Source organism: Cebus imitator, unplaced genomic scaffold, assembly GCF_001604975.1.
Source record: "Cebus imitator isolate Cc_AM_T3 unplaced genomic scaffold, Cebus_imitator-1.0 Scaffold192, whole genome shotgun sequence".
Classification (NCBI taxonomy): Eukaryota; Metazoa; Chordata; class Mammalia; order Primates; family Cebidae; genus Cebus; species Cebus imitator.
In genome coordinates, this window is record NW_016107507.1 from 1526288 (window position 1) to 1536268 (window position 9981).

At 38.6% G+C, this 9981-nt stretch overlaps 1 protein-coding gene across 46 annotated transcripts in view; it reads right to left on the reverse strand.

The window, feature by feature from the left end:
• NRCAM (neuronal cell adhesion molecule) overlaps window positions 1-9981 on the reverse strand; it is a 315528-nt gene that overhangs the window by 245350 nt on the left and 60197 nt on the right. For 6 of the 46 annotated variants that reach the window (XM_037745117.1, XM_017546845.2, XM_017546864.2 and 3 more), the window contains exon 2: window positions 6322-6479. The exons of the other annotated variants lie outside the window; for them this stretch is intronic. The gene's annotated coding sequence lies outside the window, so the exon portion shown is untranslated. The remainder of the gene's footprint in view (window positions 1-6321; window positions 6480-9981) is intronic. 46 annotated transcript variants of the gene reach the window in all.

A 9981-nucleotide genomic window follows, 5' to 3' on the forward strand; every position in this document is an offset into this window, starting at 1 on the left:
TAGGCTAGAGGGCAGTGGTGTGATCTTGGCTCACTGCAACCTCTGCCTCCCGGGTTCAAGCAATTCTCCTACCTCAGCCTCCTGAGTAGCTAGGACTACAGGCATGTGTCACCATGCCTAGCTAATTTTTTTTTTTTTAAGTAGAGACAGAGTTTCACCATGTTAGCCAGGATGGTCTCGATTTCCTGACCTCATGATCTACCCACCTCAGCCTCCCAAAGTGCTGGGATTACAGCCATGAGCCACCGCGTCCAGCCCCTCCTCATTTCTTTAATCACTTTAGTTTCCCTTTGGAATCCTGTCCAATTTCTCCATATACCTTATTAATGGGGACTAACAGTATGGAATTATTTAAAACTGCAAGTGATACATCTTTTATTAACCTCTATATTCTACTAAAGCAAATGTTGTAATGAAAATGACATTAAAATGCACTCTTTATTGTCCAAATCAGAACTGGTGTGCCATTTATGGATTACTTATAGGTAATTACTGGTAATTATAATAATGGCTATGATGTAATGAATATTTCCTATGTGCCAGGCACTGAATACTTTGCTGTCATATCCTGGTAACAACCCTAAAAGATAGGTATTTTTATACTAATTTTTTATAGTAAGGACCCAGGCTCGATTGTCACAGATCTCGATTGTGATTCCGGAGCCAGTACCTTATCACAGTGCTATGAAGATGCATAATCCCATCTTCATACACACACGCACTGCATGGTCATGTATGGTGATTGCTGTAGGTCAGGTTTCTCTGGAACCAAACTCCGGGATGAAGATCTGCAGGCAGGAATATTACTGGTGGGGCTCCTGAAAACAACCCCAAAAGGAGTAAGCAGAGCAGGACAAGGGGGTTGGAGAAGATGGCCATGGTGCTGCTGTCACAACAAAAGCCTCAGCCAACGTTTCAGGTCCTACACATTGTCCTGAACTGAGTCAAGAGCCTTTGTGTCCCCAAATCAACCACTCATTGAATGCACATGGGCCTGGGGCAAACAGTATAATCTTGAGTGAGGCAGCTCTGATTAGCTGAAGGCAGAGGACAATCCCCAAAAAGAGGGACCCAAGTGAGCCATCAGCTGTCAACACTCCAAGAAGCTGGAGAAAGAGTGCTTCAGTCAGGAAAGCACAGGGGTTCTGAGTGGCACATCACAGCTCTACTACAGTGACTGTGTTCTGATCCCCAACTCAGGATGTAGCCCTGTGAACCTGTTTATGGATTTTAAGCGACAGATCATATCATTTTAAGGCCAAATAAGTCAAAGAAATCAGACTGAGGGGAGAAAAGAACTTCAAATACTGTTTTGGTTTACATGTAGGACAAGAAGAATATTTCTTCTCTTAGTCACTCTCTCTTTGCCTCTTTCTGTCTCTCTTTGTCTCTTTCTGTCTCATTGACATTCTCTGTGATACACACATACTAATATGATGACACTAAATAAAACTCAAAACTCCTGACAGCAGGGAGAGGAAACAAAGGAGAGGCAATAATTTGAAATACTGGGAACAGATACTTATTATCCAAGTGGATATTGTGATTTTTGAATAGTTCTGTTGATAATGTACACGTCCTCTAGATGAAGGATGTTTATGTTATATTGGGTGAACAGAACCCTGTTAGTAGTTCTGCATCTTTAATCATTTTTTTATCCCCAATCTTTCCTCCTATGTTTTATATATTAAAAGATGTAATTGCCTCAGGATGGTTCTTGCCTAAAACAAACAGCACAAATACTTATACTATTGATCATGAAGAGGAAGTTGTTTTATTTTTCCATTTTAAAATGAGAATGATAAACATGCTTTTAAAGTTTAAAGATCAAAACTATTTATTATTTATTGTTATCTACTTATCCATTATGCAGATGCTTTTAAGAAGCTAGAAAGTCAACAACTGGCAAGAATGGTTTATTAGGGCATGAATTTGAAATAGATCCCTAAGGGAAAAATGAATCCAGCTTATATTATGAGAAAATGTGAAGAGTCATTGATTCATATTATGCTGTCGTGCTATTCTATTAACTAAGGCAAAAACAAATTCTCTAGTCACCATTCTCATTTTAACATGAGTAGGAAGGTATTAGTGCAGTCGCTGGGGTTCAAAAGTTAATAATAAACCTGAATCAAGAATAATTTCAAAAGCACCCAGACAATAAAAGGCAGTGGAGAGTGAAAATTCAAATGTAGCAGGACATTATCTGATTAGAAATCTGTTCTCATTGTCCTCCACCAAAACGGCCCACAAATTGCTGATGTAAAGTCTAGCATCTATGATGGGATTGAATTTGTACCCAAAGGTGGTGGCTCAGCATTTCCTTTCCTCTTTCTTTTTAAAACCCCACATTACAAAAGGGCATACGGCAACACATTTTACTGTTAAATATGATGTGAGCCTGTTGGAATATTGCCCATTCAAAAGTGTCACTCCAGCAACTCACCCATGGCTTCCACTTCCCAAGAGGAGTTTTCCCATACAACCCTCCTCTTGTAGAATGCTGTGCTCTAACCACAGGGTACAAGGAAGACAGGCTCCAATGCTATTCTAAATTCTGAATAGTTTGAAGTTGCAACTCCGAAACTAACATAAATTCCATGCATTGCTTTGTTTGCACAGTGGCACTTACAACACTCACTTTGGAATCTAAGCAGAAAGCAGCCACCCAATACTGCTGCATTCTGTCTTTCATCCATAGTAAGACAGTTCAAAAGGAAATCACCACCAAGCAAAGTAACAGTGGTGAGAGCTGACCTCCCATTCACAGCCATCATACCATCTTGTGTTCACAGTCTGCAATCGTTTCTGTATCTATTCATCCCTGCTCATACTGTTGTTCTGCCCAATGTAGCCAAGCGATGCAGGGGGCAAACATTTAGCAAATGCCAATGTCTCCCCTCAGCACTCACCCCTCATCCACAACATGCTATTTCCACTGCCAGTTCCATGAACTGTCAAGGGTCTCACATTTTGGAGACATCATATTAGTGTATGTCTATCATGCAGAGAATATGAGTGAGACAGAAAAAGATTCATAGAGACAGAGAGAGAAAATAGAAAGAGGCAAAAAGAGAGTCTGAAACAGGAAGAAATATTCCTTGTGCTCTGTGCATAAATGAGTAGAAACTTCTTCTGTTACTGGCAGCTTTTGGGATGAATGAATCATGTTTTGAACACGCACCCTGATAATTTACAGCCCACTGATTTCACAGCAAAGACAGACCATTCTGTGGACTTCAGAGAACAATTCATTGTCTTCAAGACCACCTACAACTTGCATGTGTGTGCCGTCATTCAAAATTATACCAACTCAGCATTTCCATAAATTCATCTTCTATACATAAAATTCACAGCAGTGTAACTGACCAAATCAAGAAATCTCTTGTGCTTAGAATGACTGCAGTCAAACACGATTTATTGTATATTTCAAAATAGCTAGAAGAAAGAAGCATTTCTAATGTTCCCAACACAAAGAAATGATAAATATTTCAGGCGATGAATATAACTAATTAAGCTGATTTACTCATTACACAGTATATGCATGTATCAAACATCACCCCTAAATATGAATAATTTGTATATGAAATATGTATAATCATTATGTATAAATTTAAAAATTAACAAGAAAGGGAATATTCTGTGATTCTGTGCTCAAAAGTGTTGGTTTTAAAGTCACTGATACCTTTAATAACTAGAATTCAAACACAGGTGGTTTGATTCTGTTCTGATCTTTCATTTCCTCCGTAAAAAAAGTCTAGAGAAATAAAGCCTGCCAAAAACAAAATCCATGTTAAAAATTAAAAACTACAAAATTTAAAAATAATAAAGCCTTAAGCAGAGCCTTAAGTATTAAAGGAGACTCTGACTGTTGAATGTAAAGTGATTAACCAAAGCAAATGTCATCGGTGTGAACTGATTTACTTAATTCAATTCCCTATTTTAAGACATACAGATAACCTCACAGCTCAATAAGGATTTAGAATGAGAAAAAAAAAAAAATGATGAAGTGGAAAAGGCAGAGTGAGATTCAGGAGAGCAGGACTTTGGTTCCAGCTGTTAGTGTTAAGCAAATTACTTAATTTTGCCTCAAATTATTTTTCTTGTGTATGAAAAAGTGACAGATTTGTGAATGTTTAAAGTTCCTGGAAAGATGGTAGTGAACTATAGAGAGTAAAAATGAAGCATTTTGTAGTTGTCCAATAGGTATCAAGGAAAAAAATCAGTAAGCTAATTAAGATCACAGTAATCAAACAAAATTCACTCAAAATAGTACTATTGCAAGTATTATTTGAATTTGAAATTTTTACTCCAGACATTCCCTCAAAGAAAGCTGTGAGAATGAATTTCAGCAGTCTAACTTGGGTGGACTTGCTCTCAAACAGTGCAGGCTCTGTTATAAAAGGCCTCAACCATGTCCTGGGTGGATGCTGAGAACACCCAAAGGGAGGGGCCCTGACACCACTCCACTGAAGAATGCAAGAAAGACCCTCTCAGTCTCCCATAAGCAATGCTGAAACACTGAGTAGAGCAATGAAAGAAAGAATTTGACAAGAAATCATGATTAATACTGAAAAAGAATGATATTTTAGAAAGCAAAACTTTCTTAAATAATTGCTGTAGCTACTGTGAATTAAGATGGAGAATAGCATTGGCTTGTTACTGTCCTTAATTTTAGGGTTTACATTTTGTTAAAGACTGCTTTCAATTTCCATTTATCAAACTGGAAAGGTCACCATATTTGTCTCTAGGAAAAAAATCATAATTTATTATGCCAAGAAAATAAGAAGAAAAACTACAGATACAAATGAAACAGCAGATGTTAAAATGAAATGAAAACTGAGGATAAGTTGTGTTTTAAGTAAATAAAGAAAAAATATTGAAGGCTTAAGTACAAAATCAAATTTATGATTCAAAAAATATTTTTAGCCATTGCCTATAACGCCCAAGTCAATGTTTCTAGTTTTGAATGCTCCCCTTGCCTCCACACTTAGACTTCCAGTTGTCTGATAGATATTTCTATCTAGATGTCCCTTATAAACTTCAAAGTCTTTCCCTTCCCAAAAATAAATCTGCTTCTCTCCTAAACTCTCCTTCTGGCATCATCACGTTCTCAGTCACCCACATCAGAAATCCAACAATTCCAGGTCCTGACATTTTCTCACTTCCCATGCCTAATCACCAAATCTAGCTCTTTTAAGTTTGTCTCTCTTTCTCTATTTAACGCTGCTTGTAGCCAAATTCTAGCCCTCTTAGCATTCCTCCATATAAATACAAAATACATATTTCCTTCCTTTAATATTGCTCTAGTTCATTCTCTATACTTCTTCCAGCGTAATACACATAAAACGCCAATGACCTTCCAGCTGAAAACTCGTCAGTGCTTCAGTGCTTCCTGCTCACCCTTCTTTCACACACACGCCATAACTTCCTACTTCTTCACATGGATTTCACACCCCTGTCCCACTGCTCCTACCTGCAATGCCCTTGTCCACCCAACCCTGCTTTATACCTAACGCTTATTCCACTTTCAAGAGCCATTTTAGGGGATACCTCCTCTAGGAAGCCTGCTTTTAACACACAGAGTCCTCTGGCCTCAGGCTGCATTAGATGCCTTTCCATTCTTTAATGCACCCTCAATAGACTTTTATCACACAGAAGTTGGTCACATCTATTTATGTGCCTATCTCTTGCATTTGGCAGATATTCCTTGAAGGCAAAGACTTACTACCTTTGCTTCTTAAGATCCTAGCAATGTTTACTGAACTGAACTGAAAATAAATGAAACTATGGGGGAAAAACATATTGGAGGTATGAGAGTATTTTTGAGGATTATAAATGTTTAGGAATAGTAGAATTTTTTTTTCTTACTTAAGCAAATAATACCTCATGGTTTACAAAGTGTTTTCATATAAGTTATATTATTAGATCCTTAAAATAACCCAAGAAGGTAGGACAAGGCAGATATTGAGGCTGACAGAGACCCTAAATACATAAGAAATTTCTCCAAAAAGAGAAATATTATTGATTTTTACAAGGGGAGTGTGTGTGTGTGCATGTGTGTGATGTGTGTGTGTGTTCAGATAGATCTTCATAAGATCAGAGTTCCAACTTCAAATAAATTCTTGTTCAGTCAAAATAGCCAGTTGGTTTCTTCCATAATTACCAAAAAGTTTTCCCAAAAAAGAAAAACTCTCAATTGTTGATAAAAAATTTTCAATAACCTGTTTCCCTCTTTTCACTATTTTCCAAGCAGATTTTGGAAGACAAACCAGTGAATTCAGATTTCTAAAGACAAAGAGAGAACTAATTTACTCTCACCTTCAGAAGGTACACTGGGCTAGACGCCTCCCAAACGTTTTTCTAATTTCTGAAGCTATCCTTTTCTCAGGAGAATGCCAGCAGCTAAGACCAGCTTTTGTCAAAGTCTTCAGCAAACAGAGGGTAACGAATATCGAGGAAGAATGTCACAAAGATTCCTGAAACAAACAAACAAAAAACACAGGACAATGTAAATTTTTTTGGGTTAGTTCATTCTATTAAGCTGAGATTTCATCCTACTCTAGTACGAAAAATTGACAAGGGAGACTTACTACATATCGAATTCCATGATTAATTTTAACCAAGCATGATTGTACTTAATTACATCAATGTCTAATAAATTTTAAGCACCTTAATGGGAACAGGTAATGAAAAAAGGTAACATAATTCCAATTACATTGCAGTGAAGGACATAAGTCTGAATTGCCCCTAAATAGCAGGAAGCAACTGCACACACAAATCAAAAAGAAAAAAAAAGGCACTTGATCTGATTCTACTCTAACGCTTCATGGTAATACACCGTGCTTTACAATCACATCAGCAGCAGGCCGTGGCGGGGAAGAATCTAATACAGACTGAAGAGAACAAACAATGAAGAACTAAGTATTTGATCAAGGTTGACAATGTTAGAGAGGAACTCAGCAATGCAATTACATTTTAGAGGTGGCTTTGAAGGCGGTAAGAAAAGAAGGCATCTGAATAAAGGGGTTGCTGAACACACCATTGTAAGAAAGAAAAAGCATTAAGGTTAAGGTGGAACAGAATAAAACCTTCATTAAACAGAAGCCAACTAACCAGCATGCTTCAATAATATTTTATTAAATATCTCACTTTTATGAGAAAGGGTAAAACCACAGAAGGAATGCTTCAAAAAGCTTTTTTTAAAACCAGAATTTGGGGTCAGTCTGTAGTAAGAAGAGCAGAAACCATGAGTTCTAGACCTGCCTCCACCACTAACAGTATGACCTTGGGCTTGCTAAGTGCTTTTCAACTGGATAAGCTTTTAAAAAGTATCGATGGCTGGGCCACATCCAGACCAAATAAATCCCTGACCAATTAAATCAGAATCTCAGGTGGAATGACCCCCAAATGTCGATATTTTGCAAAAGAAAGTCAGGAAAGATATTCTTTGATGATTCCTCTAGTTCTCACATTGTCCTCTCTACACTTCTGGTACCTGACAATTCATTTGTTTTAAAACAGATAAAATTTAAATTGATAGCATCCAAAACTTTAAAACTCTACAAATTAGTTCCCATTTTCAGAAGGCGGAAACTCAGGGTCAAGAGATACAGTGATTTATGCAAGGTCCAAGCAAAGCAGCAGCATGAGGATGGGGTCAGGTCTTCTGGGGAGGAGAAAGCCAGATGGATCATAAGGTGGGACCAGACATAGCTCTGTTTCAGGCTGGGCTGGGTATGATTCAAAGACATGAGCCACACTGATGACTAGGCAGTGATGAGGGTCATGGGTCTCTGGGCAGGGATGCATAACCACAGGGTTTCTGCTTTTTAAGGAAAAATAGGCTGGGTCCAGTGGCTCATACCAGTAATCCCAACACTTTGGGGGGCCAAGGCGGGCAGATCACCTGAGGTCAGGGTTCAAGACCAGCCTGGCCAACATGGGGAAACCCCGTAGCTACTAAAAATACAAAAAATTAGCTAGGTGTGGTGGCACATGCCTGTAATCCCAGCGACTTGGGAGGCTGAGGCAGGAGAATCACTTGAACCTGGGAGGCAGAGAATACAATAAGCTGAGATGGCACCACTGCACTCCCTGGGCAACAGAGGAAGACTCTGTCTCAAACAAACAAACAAACAAAAAAAGGAACACTAGAAGACCAGGCACAGTGGCTCACACCTGTAATCCCAGCACTTTAGGAGGCTGAGGCAGCTGGATCATCTGATTCCAGGAGTTCAGGACTAGTCTGGGCAGCATGAAGAAACTCTGTCTCTCTTTAAAAAAAAAAAAAAAAAAAAAAAAAAAAAAAAAAAATATATATATATACACATATATATATATACAGAAAGAAAAAAAATTAGCTGGGTGTGGTAATGCACACCTGTGGTCCCAGCTACTCCAGAGGCTGAGGTGGGAGGATGGTTTGAGTTAGGGAGGTTGAGGCTGCTGTGAGCCACACTCATGCCACTGCACTCTAGCCTGGGCAACAGAGAAAGACCTTGTCTCAAAAAAACAAAAAAGAAAAGAAAATAGTAAACTTAGTAGCTAAACTATTGAGCACCTTGTATGAGCTAGACACTGTGCCAAGAAGTGCTTTCGTCCTCAAGAGAACTCTCTGATCCAGGTACTATTAACAACACCAATGTATACATGAGGAAACTGAAGCCAGGAGACATCAAGTCTTGTCTCAAAAATGATGGACCTCGAATTTTAGAATTTTAACAAAGCAACTCTCTCTCCTGACCATGCATTGCCTCCAAGAAATACAGTTCCTGTGCAGGCTGCAGGCAAGGCTGCTCTGCCCTGATATCTAATTTGTCTTTTTTGTCTCACGCATTCTCACGTTGGAAAGTGGAAACAGAAGTCTCCTGGAGTCTCCATGGTGTTTTCAGGTTTTCTCAGGCTAAACAACTAAATTTCTGTTGTTTGAGAGATAATTTTCTTATACACATACTTCCAAATTAGTAGAGTTTAGATGCTGAGATTTAATTACACTGTTTTGGAGAACTTCAGCTCAAGCAGCCATCAGAAGAGTCGTCACTGCAAACTGCCCTATATGACTTAGTCCATCACGATATCTGAGTTTAAATGTCTAACTGAAATCTCTGGAACATCATTCATAATTCATGTATAAAAAATTTTCCTAACATTCTTACATTCATCTTCAACCCTCCTAGAGAAGTATTCATGTTGCAGTTTGCTGCTCCATTACATTTACATTATGTAAATTATTTCCCTTCTTTGTATAGCATTGTTATTTACTATAATAAAATCTAATTTACAAATACGTTGCATATGAAATATATTTTATTTAAGAGGCTAATGCAAAAGCATTACTGTTTCTGACACCTTAGGCATATCCTAATTATATTGTGTCAGAATTATCTTCATGGCTCATTTTAATAATAATGTGAAAAGATGGTTCTTATTAGATACCTCTAGGAAGAAATAGAAGAGTGGTAATAAGAATAAAAACACAATTTTAGGAGATGGAAGGAGGCTGGAAGGTCACTAAATCCAACCATCTATCTGCCTATAGCCCATTCCATTTTTCTCTATGGAACTGGATCTCTCTTCCTGTAGCTTTTACTTATTGCTCACAATTCTGGCCCTTGGAGCCACACCCAGGTTCATATGCTAATGTAAATTTCCCCAGCCACAGCCCACTGCTCAGAAAAACAAGGATAAGCTATTGTCCAGAGGTGCTGCTTGGGGCACAGTGCAGTGGCTCACACCTGTAATCCTAGTACTTTGGGAGGCCTAGGCAGGCAGATCACAAGGTCAAGAGATTGGGACTATCCTGGTCAATGTGGTGAAACCCCATCTCTACTAAAAATACAAAAATTAGCTGGGTATGATGGCATGCCCTGCAGTCCCAGCTACTCAGGAGGCTGAGGCAGGAGAATCGCTTGAACCCGGGAGGCAGAGGTCGCAGTGAGCCAAGATTGCACCACTACACTCCAGCCTAGCAACAGAGCA